The following is a 13,676-nucleotide window of genomic DNA, read 5'->3' as shown; positions in this document are numbered from 1 at the left end:
CAAGAGGGGGTCCTAACCTCAGTCCCGGTCTGTGCGGCACCTGAGAGCCCCGATCTGTGGTTCCTGATCACGGGCACCGGGAATGGATAGAGGGGAGACCTCAGCACCCGGAGGGTTCGTGCAGCCCTGGGCACAGGCCCCAGTGGACGGCACCGCTGCTCTCACGAGGGGTTGGCTTAGAGAAGCCCAGGAGTGCCAGTCCCATGTGGTCTAGTGGTCAGGATTCCTGGTTTTCACCCAGGCGGCCTGGGTTCAATTCCCGGTGTGGGAAAAGGGCAGTGCTTTTGCTCAGAGGGGAGGCAGGAATTGAAAAAAGAAAAGGAGGACTTGTGGCACCTTAGAGACTAACCAATTTATTTGAGCATAAGCTTTCGTGAGCTACAGCTCACTTCATCGGATGCATACTGTGGAAACTGCAGAAGACATTATATACACAGAGACCATGAAACAATACCGCCTCCCACCCCACTCTCCTGCTGGTAATAGCTTATCTAAAGTGATCACTCTCCTTACAATGTGTATGATAATCAAGGTGGGCCACTTCCAGCATAAATCCAAGTGCTGGAAGTGGCCCACTTGATTATCATTCACATTGTAAAGAGAGTGGTCAGTTTGGATGAGCTATTACCAGCAGGAGAGTGAGTTTGGGAGGGGGGGGGGCGAGAAAACCTGGATTTGTGCTGGAAATGGCCCACCTTGATTTTCATACACATTGTAAGGAGAGTGGTCACTTTGGATAAGCTGTTACCCAGCAGAAGAGTAAGTTTGTGTGTGTGGTTTTTGGAAAAAAAAAAAAAAGGGGGGGGGTGAGAAAACCTGGATTTGTGCTGGAAATGGCCCAACTTGATTATCATACACATTGTAAAGAGAGTGATCACTTTGGATGGGCTATTACCAGCAGGAGAGTGAGTTTGGGGGCGGTGGGGGTGGGCGGAGGGTGAGAAAACCTGGATTTGTGCTGGAAATGGCCCAACTTGATGATCACTTTAGATAAGCTATTACCAGCAGGAGAGTGGGGTGGGAGGAGGTATTGTTTCATGGTCTCTGTGTATATAATGTCTTCTGCAGTTTCCACAGTATGCATCCGATGAAGTGAGCTGTAGCTCACGAAAGCTCATGCTCAAATAAATTGGTTAGTCTCTAAGGTGCCACAAGTACTCCTTTTCTTTTTGCAAATACAGACTAACACGGCTGTTACTCTGATACCAGGAATTGAAAGGAACTGGGAAGGATCCTGTCAGTAAGGGAGTTGGACAGTGTTGGGAGGGGATCCCAGAAGTGGGGGTGGGGGGCAGAGATCTTGGGGGAGATCAGGGAAGGATCCCAGCAGCGTGGGAAGTGGGGAGCACAGGCCTAGCACAGGGGCTGGGGAGAGTGAATGTCTCCCTCTAAACTCACCAAGGACAGGCTCGGAAGAACGACGTATTTGTTGGTAAATGTCAATATCTGTGTAAACACGCAACCCAATGGCAAAATATTGCCATCGATAATAATCAAAATTGACAGATGGGCAAAGTAAGACACATGCTGCTTGAGAACTTATCCTATCCTAATCCTATAGGGTTCCCTTATGCCTTAAGCACTACCATGTGGGTGTTTCATTTCCCTCCTCATTTGCACACAGAGAAACAATTTCCTTTGCACGGATCCCTGAACAGCAAAATCGTCCTGTGTCTCTTGTCTGAGCCAGGGCATTCAATTCCACTGAAACTTTCTATCCTCCAATGGCAATGGTCAGACAGAGGGGACGTGGCCACCTCCCCCCCAGGCAGTGAGATATTCACTCTCCTCTTTCTTTATGCTGCTGTTGTTCTTCCATGAATCAACAAGGATGGAATAAAAAGCTGAGTTTACTCCAGAGTGAGGAAGGAAAGGAGCCACCAACTCCCCCAAAAATCTCAGTGCCCCAGAGAAAACCTGCCACTGGAATCACTGATGTGCTGCCGACATGTTGGGGAAAGGGACTGTCTGAATTGTCAAGGCAGGGAATGAACAATGAACAATTAACCACAAACACACTCTAACCATGCTCCAGCCAGAAGGGAAATGGGCAGGAATTGTCACTGTTCAGCCATGGACACACTTACAGAACTACCCAGCTGTCAGTGTGGTGTCTTACCACCCAAGGTGCCAAATGGAGCCAGTCTGGACTTCTGGTCTTACTCTGAGGCAAGTCGACATTCAAAATGCTGCAGTGGCGTGATAAGGAAGATGCTCGAAGTGGATGGGAAATTTGCAGTGTAGACATCTTGGCTCAGGCTCAGCACCGGGCTCTGGGACCCCGCAAGGTTGGAAGGGAGTTTTGCAAGCGAAAAAGGTAAAACGGCCATGGAGTATTACCTTGGACTCAGTGGCAGTTCTCCATTGGTCGCTCTGCTTTGGGGCAGGGACAAAACCACGTCCCGCTGCATTCGTTAGTGCAAAGGGTGGTTTAGGATTTTTATTCTCAGACACGGTGCACTAAGCAGGACTCCACCCTTGGCATAAATTAAATGAGCCGCCCACAGAGTCTGCCAGCCACAATGCGCCATTTGGTGGGAGAGCTCAGACCTGCCCTGTCCCAGAGGAAGGGGGATCATCCGCGAGGGGCCTGGAACACTGACCTATCAGCTCTTACCTCCCAAACGCTCAGTACCTCTATTATCAGTGCCCGTGAGTGTAATTTAAACCATAAAAACAGGCATAGTGGGCTAGACCAAAGGCCCATTTAGCTCTGTATCTTGTCCTCTGACTGTAGCCAATACCAGGTGCCCCAAAAGCCTCTCAACAAGGCACCCCTGGGAGTTGAAGCCAGGATCTCCTGTTTATGAAACCGGTGCTGTATCCAGCTAAGCCATGGTGTCTGCCCACACCTGACTCCCTGCCAGACCCCACCGGGGCCTGACAAGCTTTTCTTGTGCTTGGATTCTGCAAAAGCAGAGCATGTGTGTGTGTGTGTGAAAGAGAGAGAGAGAGAGACAGAGAGAGAGCGAATCTTTGGCCAGGTCTGCACTACCAAGTTATTTCAGCATCATTATATTGTTCGGGCGTGTGAAAAACACACGAGGCTCCCTCCGTCGCCAGCTTTTGGCTGGTGTACACACCGCACTGCCCCGTCGGGGTGACAAAACTGCCCTGTTTTGGCAACAAAATAAAACGGCCTCGAGGAGCGGCCTAGAGCTTTTTGCAGCAAACTTAAAGCAACAAAGCGTCAGTGTAACTGGCCTCGCCAGTATCCCACAATGCCCGCCGTGAACTCGCCTGCCCTGCCGTCCTGCTCCGGGGGCTCCGGGACGTTCTGACAGCTGAGCCGGCGGCTCTGCTCCGGCCGCCAGGAGCAAATCGCTGCCGTGGGATGCTGCTCCCCTGCACTGCGAACACAGAGCAGGGGTGGCAGAAGCTTCCTTACAGTGTGTGTGGGGGGGGCCCTACCGGTGTCCAAACTGTGGAACCCCCCTGATGCTCCTTCCCCAAGGCCCTTCACTCACTGCACCCCTTCTCCCTGAGGCCCCGCCCCAGCCCTTCCCCAAGGCCACACCCACAGAATGCCTCTTCCCCCCAAGAGTCTGCCTTGTCCCCCCCTCCCTTGTCGGTCCTTACAGCTGGTAAAAAGTGGTAAGGCCATGGCCCTCTACACCCCCCTGTTCTGGCACCCCTGACACAGAGCTAGGCAGGCAGCAACGTGTGTGTGTGTGAGAGAGAGAGACTGCTGTGCTGATCCAGTGAGGGAAGCGGGGGCTGATGTCGGGGCTGTCCCCCTCCCCCTGCCTCAGTAAAGGGGTGTCCCCCTCCCCCTGCCTCAGGACTGGTTGCTTCCAGCAGCTCTCTGAACTTACAGCCTGCCACACTCGCTCTTCCCCAACACACACAGTCCCCCCGCACACACGGTCTCTCCCCCGCCCCGCTCATTGCAGGTGAAGAGCAGCTGGCGATCAAGTCGGATGCCCAGGGAACGAAGGGACAGAGAAACCCGCCTCGTGGTGCCGCGCAGGCCCACGGGACCCTGCAAACCCTTCCCAAAAGACCCTGCGGCCGGTGGCACAGGGGGATAGCCACCCACCGTGCACTGCTCTGTGTGCCGATGCACGAGCTGCTGGCGTGGATGCGCTCTGGTGACGCAGGGAGCATAGTATTTAATTAAAACGCTTCAACTAAAGCGGCATAACGCTGTAAGGTAGCGTAGCCATAGCCTCAGGCGAGAAAAGACCCGCTTCCCATTGACACCAGGATACTCAGGCACTGAAACTAAAGAGCCACCATAGAATCATAGAATATCAGGGTTGGAAGGGACCCCAGAAGGTCATCTAGTCCAACCCCCTGCTCAAAGCAGGACCAATCCCCAACTAAATCATCCTAGCCAGGGCTTTGTCAAGCCTGACCTTAAAAACCTCTAAGGAAGGAGATTCTACCACCTCCCTAGGTAACGCATTCCAGTGTTTCACCACCCTCTTAGTGAAAAAGTTTTTCCTAATATCCAATCTAAACCTCCCCCACTGCAACTTGCAACCTCCCCCACTGCAACCTCCCCACTGCAACCAGCTCCTCTTTAAAGGAAAAGGACCTAGGGGTGACAGTGGACGAGAAGCTGGATATGAGTCAGCAGTGTGCCCTTGTTGCCAAGAAGGCCAATGGCATTTTGGGGTGTATAAGTAGGGGCATTGCCAGCAGATGGAGGGACGTGATCGTTCCCCTCTATTCGACATTGGTGAGGCCTCATCTGGAGTACTGTGTCCAGTTTTGGGCCCCACACTACAAGAAGGATGTGGATAAATTGGAAAGAGTCCAGCGAAGGGCAACAAAAATGATTAGGGGTCTAGAACACATGACTTATGAGGAGAGGCTGAGGGAGCTGGGATTGTTTAGCCTGCAGAAGAGAAGAATGAGGGGGGATTTGATAGCTGCTTTCAACTACCTGAAAGGGGGTTCCAAAGAGGATGGCTCTAGACTGTTCTCAATGGTAGCAGATGACAGAACAAGGAGTAATGGTCTCAAGTTGCAGTGGGGGAGGTTTAGATTGGATATTAGGAAAAACTTTTTCACTAAGAGGGTGGTGAAACACTGGAATGCGATACCTAGGGAGGTGGTAGAATCTCCTTCCTTAGAGGTTTTTAAGGTCAGGCTTGACAAAGCCCTGGCTGGGATGATTTAACTGGGAATTGGTCCTGCTTCAAGCAAGGGGTTGGACTAGATGACCTTCTGGGGTCCCTTCCAACCCTGATATTCTATGATTCTCTGTAGTTGGCAGGATTTGAACCTGTGCAAGGAGCCCCCAATGGATTTCTAGTCCATCGCCTTAACCACTCAGCCACAACTACTGACTTTTGGCAGCGCTCCCACTGCACACTAGTTCTGTTCTCACTGCATGATCGTTTCCAATTGTTTCCTCAGACCAGCTTCCCCAGCACACTGTCGGCTGTGCCATTGTGTCAGTGGGCCCGTGGCTGAACAGCGAGAATTCCTACACTTTCCCTGCTGGCTGGAGCACGAGGAGAGAGTGTTTGTGGTTAAGGATGTCAGCGATGTCTGAGAATGGAGCCCAACACTGTGGCATTTAATTTCAGAAAGGGGAACTGTGCAAAAATGAAGAGGTTAGTTAAACAGAAATTAAAAGGTACAGTGACTAGAGTTTCAGAGTAGCAGCCATGTTAGTCTGTGTCCGTAAAAAGAAAAGGAGTACTTGTGCCACCTTAGAGACTAACCGATTTATTAGAGGAGATTTATTAGAGCATAAGCTTTCGTGAGCTACAGCTCACTTCATCGGATGCATGCAGTGGAAAATACAGTGGGGAGATTTATATACACAGAGAACATGAAACAATGGGTGTCACCATACACACTGTAACCAGAGTGATCAGGAAAGGTGAGCGATTACCAGCAGGAGAGCGGTGGAGGACCTTTTGTAGTGATAATTAAGATGAGCCATTTCCATCAGTTGACAAGAACCGTAGGAGGAGAAATAAACAAGGGGAAATAGTTTTACTTTGTGTAATGACCTATCCACTCCCAGTCTCTATTCAAGCCTAAGTTAATTGTATCCAGTTTGCAAATTAATTCCAATTCAGCAGTCTCTCTTTTTGGAGTCTGTTTTTGAAGTTTTTTTGTTGAAGAATTGCCACTTTTAGGTCTGTAATCGAGTGACCAGAGAGATGGAAGTGTTCTCCAACTGGTTTTTGAATGTTCTAATTCTTGACGTCTGATTTGTGTCCATTGATTCTTTTACGTAGAGACTGTCCAGTTTGACCAATGTACATGGCAGAGGGGCATTGCTGGCACATGATGGCATATATCACGTTGGTAGATGTGCAGGTGAACGAGCCTCTGATAGTGTGGTTGATGTTCTTAGGCCCTGTGATGGTGTCCCCTGAATAGATATGTGGGCATAGTTGGCAACGGGCTTTGTTGCAAAGATAGGTTCCTGGGTTAGTGGTTCTGTTGTGTGGTGTGTGGTTGCTGGTGAGTATTTGAGTGAAATCCCTGCAAGCTGCATGGACACTTTTCAAAGACACCATAATAGATGCTCAACTTAAATGTATACCCCAAATTAAAAAACACAGTAAAAGAATTTAAAAAGAGCCACCGTGGCTTAACAACCATGTAAAAGAAGCAGTGAGAGATAAAAAGGCATCTTTTAAAAAGTGGAAGTCAGATCCTAGTGAGGTAAATAGAAAGGAGCACAAATACTGCCAAATGAAGTGTAAAAGTATAATAAGAAAAGCCAAAAAGGAGTTTGAAGAACAGCTAGTCAAAACCTCAGAAGGTAATAACAAAATGTTTTTAAAGTACATCAGAAGCAGGAAGCCTGCTAAACAACCAGTGGGGCCCCTGGACGATCGAGATACAAAAGGAGCACTTAAAGACGATACAGTCATGGCGGAGAAACTAAATGAATTCTTTGCTTCAGTCTTCACGTCTGAGGATGTTAGGAAGATTCCCAAACCTGAGCCATCCTTTGTAGGTGACAAATCTGAGGAATTGTCACAGATTGAAGTGTCATTAGCGGAGGTTTTGGAATTAATTGAGAAACTTAACAGTAAGAAGTCACTGGGACCAGATGGCATTCACCCAAGAGTTCTGAAAGAACTCAAATGTGAAATTGTGGAACGATTAACTAGGGTTTGTAATCTGTCCTTTAAATCAGCTTCTGTACCCAGTGACTGGAAGATAGCTAATGTTACACCAATATTTTAAAAGAGCTCTAGAGGGGATCCTGGTAATTACAGACCAGTAAGTCTAACATCAGTACTGGGCAAATTGTTGGGCAAAAGTCAACATGGTTTCTGTAAAGGGAAATCATGTCTTACTGATCTCTTAGAGATCTTTGAATGGGCAACAAACATGCAGACAAGGGGGATCCAGTCGACATAGTGTACTTAGATTTCCAAAAAGCCTTTGAGAAGGTCCCTCACCAAAGGCTCTTGCCTAAATTAAGTTGCCATGGGATAAGAGGGAAGATCCTTTCATGGATTGAGAACTGTTTAAAAGACAGGGAACAAAGGATAGGAATAAATGGTAAATTTTCAGAACGGAGGGGGTAACTTGTGGTGTTCCCCAAGGGTCAGTCCTAGGACCAAACCTATTCAACTTATTCATAAATAATCTGGAGAAAGGGATAAATGGTGAGGTGGCAAAGTTTGCAGATGATACTAAACTGCTCAAGATAGTTAAGACCAAAGCAGATTCTGAAGAACTTCAAAAAGATCTCACAAAACTAAGTGACTGGGCAGCAAAATGGCAAATGAAATTTAATGTGGATAAATGTAAAGTAATGCACATTGGAAAAAATAACCCCAATATGATTGGGGGTTAATTTAGCTCCAGCCAATCAGGAGAAAGATCTTGGAGTCACCGTGGATAGTTCACTGAAGACGTCCACGCAGTGCGCAGCGGCTGTCAAAAAAGCAAACGGGGTGTTAGGAATCATTAAAAAAGGGATAGAGAATAAGACGGAGAAGATCTTATTGCCCTTTGTGACCGGTTTCAATCGGTACACCGAGCCCCTAGGGGGTGATGGAGAGTGTTAGGATATAGATATTCAGGCCTGTCTGTAAAGGCCTATACGCTAAGAATTTAGGTGTATTCTTATCACTTGGCTAGTTATAGAGGTATAAAAGAAAGAATCAAAATCACTGTCTGCCAGTGTAAGGTCTTTCTCTTACTGTGACAGTCTGAGGCCCTGTGCTTAGGCTAAGGCCTTTGGCTAAGCAGCAGACTCAGCCGTAAGCTGGGAAGTGACAGGTCACCTCCTCACATTCCCAACTAGTCACATTGAAAGAAGGTGCTATTGGGCTGTTAGGAACACAATCCTGTCCTGATAATGCCGATCGCCTCCAGAGAAAGGGAAGGGCCTAGAAAATGTAAAAGGAAACTTAGTTTGATAGCATCCTGTCTGGCAAGAACTCACTTATCAATAGCTGGGATGTGAAATCCTCACTTCTGTATTGTTTTGTCATTGTAGTTCCCACTTTGCTGTTGTTTGTCTGTATAATCTCTGTCTGGTTCTGTGATTGTTCCTGTCTGCTGTATAATTAATTTTGCTGGGTGTAAACTAATTAAGGTGGTGGGATATAATTGGTTACATAATCATGTTACAATATGTTAGGATTGGTTAGTTAAATTTAAGGAAAATGATTGGTTAAGGTATAGCTAAGCAGAACTTAAGTTTTACTATATAATCTGTAGTAATGAGGAAGTGACGGGGTGTGGGTGGGTGTGGGTGGGCATGTGGGTGTGTGAGATGGGAACAGGGAATGGGGGTAAGAAAATTGGAATCATGTTTTGCTAAAGGGGGAAATGGGAACAGGGAATGGGAGTAAGGAAGTTGGAATCATGTTTGGCTAAGGGTAGGAATGGGAACAGGGACACAGATGTAAGGCTCTGTGGTGTCAGATCTGGGAATGGGGACAGTAAGGAAGGAAACTGGAATCATGCTTGCTGGAAGTTCACCCCAATAAACATCGAATTGTTTGCACCTTTGGACTTGGGGTATTGTTGCTCTCTGTTCATGCGAGAAGGACCAGGGAAGTAAGTGGGTGAAGGAATAAGCCCCCTAACAGAGAGCTATGGTCCCACAGGCAGGCCTCAGTCACACCTTTCGGGCGCTGGGGAATTAGCGGAAAAGGTGTGCCAGCCGGAGTCCGTAGTGCACCCCTCAAGCCCCGGGGCACGCTGGCCCGAGTCCGTAGCATGCCCCTCAAGCCCCGGGGCACGCCGGCGCGGGTCTACGGTGCGCGGTCCTGCTACCCGAGGCGGGCTGGCCGGGGCAGGGGAACGCAGGCCCACCCGACTCCACTGCGTTCCAGCCCAGGGCCCTGACAGTGGCGGGAGGCGAAGGTCCCGCCGCTGGGTGAGTGGAGAACCATCCGCGCCCCGCTGACCAAATACGCCCCCCACATGGTGCAGTTCTGCCCCTGGGCTACTTCCTCTCCGGTCCCTCCAGCTTGTCCGGGTGTCTCTGTGTCGGGCTCACGCTGGCCCGGGCTACAGCCGGGCCCCTCCGGGGACTCAGCGGCTGGCAGCCCTGGTCGCCCCAGTCCTTCCTCCCGGTCAGGTTCCTCCTGGCCCAGGGCCCCCCCTGGGTCGGCAGCAGGGTCTGGAGGGAGCAGCCAGCAGCCTGGGTCTCCCTCCCTCCCAGTTGCCGCCCTCCATGGGCCCACCCTTTTTACTTCTGTCCCACCCCACCCCTTCCGGGGATTGGCGTACGCTTGGCCTGGCCCCGGCCACTCAGGCTGAGAGGGTGGCTCTTTACGCTCTGGTTCGGAGGAACCCACCCTGGCTCCCTACACCCTTATACAAATCCATGGTTCGCCCACATCTTGAATCCTGCATACAGATGTGGTCTCCTCACCTCAAAAAAGATCTACGGGCATTAGAAAAGGTTCAGAGAAGGGAAACTAAAACAATTAGGGGTTTGGAACGGGTCCCATAGGAGGAGAGCTTAAAGAGGCTAGGACTTTTCAGCTTGGAAAAGAGGAGACAAAGGGGAGATATGATAGAGGTCTGTAAAATCATGAGTGGTGTGGAGAAGGTGAATAGGGAAAAGTTATTTACTTGTTCCCATAATATAAGAACTAGGGGCCACCAAATGAAATTCATGGGAAAACAAATAAAAGGAAGTTCCTCTTCACACAGCGCACAGTCAACCTGGGGAACTCCTTGCCTGAGGAGGTGGTGAAGGCTAGGACTATAACAGGGTTGAAAAGAGAACTGGATAAATTCATGGAGGTTACGTCCATGAATGGCTATTAGCCAGGATGGGTAAGGAATGGTGTCCCTAGCCTCTGTTTGTCAGAGAGTGGAGCTGGATGGCAGGAGAGAGATCACTGACCGTTACCTGTTCGGTTCACTCCCTCTGGGGCACCTGGCATGGGTCACTGTCGGGAGGCAGGATACTGGGCTGGATGGACCTTTGGTCTCACCCCGTCTGGCCGTTCTTATGTAGCTGCAGGTTGCTATTGATTTCCTTCCCTGACAATTCAGACCGTCCCTTTCCCGTCATATCGCCGGCAAATCGGTGACTCCACTAGCAGGGGGCAGGTTTTCTCTGGGGCACTGAGCTTTGCCAGGGGGTTCATGGCTCCTTTTTTCCTCTCACCCTGGAGTAAACTCAGCTTCTTATTCCAACCTTGATGTTTCATGGAATAACAACAGCAGCATGAAGAAAGAGGTGGACAGGACGGGTCTCAGGGGAGGGGCAGAGAGGTGCAGGCAGTGGGCAGGGGTGGGTCTCAGGGAGGGGGCAGAGAGGTGTGGGCGGTGGGCAGGGCGGGTCTCAGGGGAGGGGCAGAGAGGTGCAGGCAGTGGGCAGAGGTGGGTCTCAGGGAGGGGGCAGAGAGGTGTGGGAGGTGGGCAGGGCAGGTCTCAGGGGAGGTGGCAGAGAGGTGTGGGAGGTGGGCAGGGCGGGTCTCAGGGGAGGTGGCAGAGAGGTGTGGGAGGTGGGCAGGGCGGGTCTCAGGGGAGGTGGCAGAGAGGTGTGGGCGGTGGGCAGGGCGGGTCTCAGGGGAGGGGACAGAGAGGTGTGGGTGGTGGGCAGGGCGGGTCTCAGGGGAGGGGGCAGAGAGGTGTGGGAGGTGGGCAGGGCGGGTCTCAGGGAGGGGGCAGAGAGGTGTGGGAGGTGGGCAGGGCGGGTCTCAGGGGAGGTGGCAGAGAGGTGTGGGCGGTGGGCAGGGCGGGTCTCAGGGGAGGGGACAGAGAGGTGTGGGTGGAGGGCAGGGCGGGTCTCAGGGGAGGTGGCAGAGAGGTGTGGGAGGTGGGCAAGGCGGGTCTCAGGGAGGGGGCAGAGAGGTGTGGGAGGTGGGCAGGGCGGGTCTCGGGGGGGGCAGAGAGGTGTGGGAGGTGGACAGGGCGGGTCTCAGGGGAGGGGCAGAGAGGTGTGGGAGGTGAGCAGGGCGGGTCTCAGGAGAGGGGGCAGAGAGGTGTGGGCGGTGGGCAGGGCGGGTCTCAGGGAGGGGGCAGAGAGGTGTGGGAGGTGGACAGGGCGGGTCTCAGGGGAGGGGACAGAGAGGTGTGGGTGGTGGGCAGGGTGGGTCTCAGGGGAGGGGCAGAGAGGTGTGGGAGGTGGGCAGGGTGGGTTTCAGGGAGGGGGCAGAGAGGTGTGGGAGGTGGACAGGGCGGGTCTCAGGGGAGGGGCAGAGAGGTGTGGGAGGTGAGCAGGGTGGGTCTCAGGGAGTGGGCAGAGAGGTGTGGGAGGTGGACAGGGCGGGTCTCAGGAGAGGGGGCAGAGAGGTGTGGGCGGTGGGCAGGGTGGGTCTCAGGGGAGGGGCAGAGAGGTGTGGGAGGTGGACAGGGCGGGTCTCAGGAGAGGAGGCAGAGAGGTGTGGGCGGTGGGCAGGGTGGGTCTCAGGGGAGGGGCAGAGAGGTGTGGGAGGTGAGCAGGGTGGGTCTCAGGGAGCGGGCAGAGAGGTGTGGGAGGTGGACAGGGCGGGTCTCAGGAGAGGGGGCAGAGAGGTGTGGGCGGTGGGCAGGGCGGGTCTCAGGGGAGGGGACAGAGAGGTGTGGGTGGTGGGCAGGGCGGGTCTCAGAGGAGGGGCAGAGAGGTGTGGGAGGTGGACAGGGCGGGTCTCAGGGGAGGGGCAGAGAGGTGTGGGCGGTGGGCAGGGTGGGTCTCAGGGGAGGGGCAGAGAGGTGTGGGAGGTGAGCAGGGTGGGTCTCAGGGAGGGGGCAGAGAGGTGTGGGAGGTGGGCAGGGCGGGTCTCGGGGGGGGCAGAGAGGTGTGGGAGGTGGACAGGGCGGGTCTCAGGGGAGGGGCAGAGAGGTGTGGGAGGTGAGCAGGGCGGGTCTCAGGGGAGGCGCAGAGAGGTGTGGGCAGTGGGCAGGGCAGGTCTCAGGGAGGGGGCAGAGAGGTGAGGGTGGTGGGCAGGGTGGGTCTCAGGGGAGGCGCAGAGAGGTGTGGGCGGTGGGCAGGGCAGGTCTCAGGGGAGGGGGCAGAGAGGTGAGGGTGGTGGGCAGGGCGGGTCTCAGGGGAGGGGCAGAGAGGTGTGGGCGGTGGGCAGGGCAGGTCTCAGGGGAGGGGGCAGAGAGGTGAGGGTGGTGGGCAGGGTGGGTCTCAGGGGAGGCGCAGAGAGGTGTGGGCGGTGGGCAGGGCAGGTCTCAGGGGAGGGGGCAGAGAGGTGAGGGTGGTGGGCAGGGCGGGTCTCAGGGGAGGGGCAGAGAGGTGTGGGCGGTGGGCAGGGCAGGTCTCAGGGGAGGGGCAGAGAGGTGTGGGAGGTGGGCAGGGTGGGTCTCAGGGGAGGGGCAGAGAAGTGTGTGCGGTGGGTAGGGCAGGTCTCAGGGAGGGGGCAGAGAGGTGTGGGCGGTGGGCAGGGCGGGTCTCAGGGGAGGGGCAGAGAGGTGTGGGCGGTGGGCAGGGGTGTCTCAGGGGAGGGGACAGAGAGATGTGGGCAGTGGGCAGGGCGGGTCTCAGGGGAGGGACAGAGAGGTGTGGGCAGTGGGCAGGGTGGGTCTCAGGGGAGGGGACAGAGAGGTGTGGGCAGTGGGCAGGGTGGGTCTCAGGGGAGGGGCAGAGAGGTGTGGGCTGTGGGCAGGGTGGGTCTCAGGGAGGGGCAGAGAGGTGTGTGCGGTGGGTAGGGCAGGTCTCAGGGAGGGGGCAGAGAGGTGTGGGTGGTGGGCAGACCTTGGGGCAGTGGGTGGAGAGGGAGAAGCAGGAGGCAAGGAGGCCTCAGGGGAGGAGCGGAGTGAGGAAAAGGTGGACCAGGAGGCCTGAGCAGAAGAGGCAGAGCTGGGGTGGGAAGTGATGAAATGGGAGAGAGGGTGGGGCACAGGTGGGGCCTCAGAGGGAGGAGAACAAACAAGGGGTGTGGAGGGGGGCCCGATGGCCCCCCCACTTCTTTGGAGCTTCCACGGCTCACGCCCAGCCTCCCCAAATGCAAGAGCCACAGGCCACCTATTCTCTGGGTCTTCACTAAGCAAGCATCTCCCCAGGCTATGCCTCCTGCAGACCCGGGGCTAGCTACACCAGGGTTAGGTTGCTATAACTGCATTGCTTGGGGGGGGGTAAATTTTTTACACCCCGAGGTATTGTAATGACACCGACCTAATTTTGTATTGTAGACCCGTCCAAAGAATCACACACACACCTTGGGAGCAAAACTTCTCCTGCTCCTCTGCTTGACAGAACCGAATCACAAGCAACGCTTGTCCGGCCGTGGTGGGGGTGGGCAGGGAGTCAGGTGAGGGCAGACACCATACATTAGCCAGAGACG

At 53.6% G+C, this 13,676-nt stretch overlaps 2 non-coding genes across 2 annotated transcripts; one reads left to right on the top strand and one right to left on the bottom strand.

The window, feature by feature from the left end:
* The first annotated feature begins 199 nt into the window (after positions 1 to 199).
* On the top strand, positions 200 to 271 carry TRNAE-UUC (transfer RNA glutamic acid (anticodon UUC)). The gene has a single exon. It is a non-coding gene; the product is annotated as a tRNA-Glu (tRNA).
* Positions 272 to 5,212: 4,941 nt separating this feature from the next.
* TRNAS-AGA (transfer RNA serine (anticodon AGA)) lies at positions 5,213 to 5,294 on the bottom strand. The gene has a single exon. It is a non-coding gene; the product is annotated as a tRNA-Ser (tRNA).
* Between the last annotated feature and the right edge of the window lie 8,382 nt (positions 5,295 to 13,676).

Source organism: Lepidochelys kempii, chromosome 28 (genome assembly GCF_965140285.1).
Source record: "Lepidochelys kempii isolate rLepKem1 chromosome 28, rLepKem1.hap1, whole genome shotgun sequence".
Taxonomy (NCBI): Eukaryota; Metazoa; Chordata; order Testudines; family Cheloniidae; genus Lepidochelys; species Lepidochelys kempii.
This window is presented reverse-complemented; position numbering and strand designations above follow the sequence as displayed.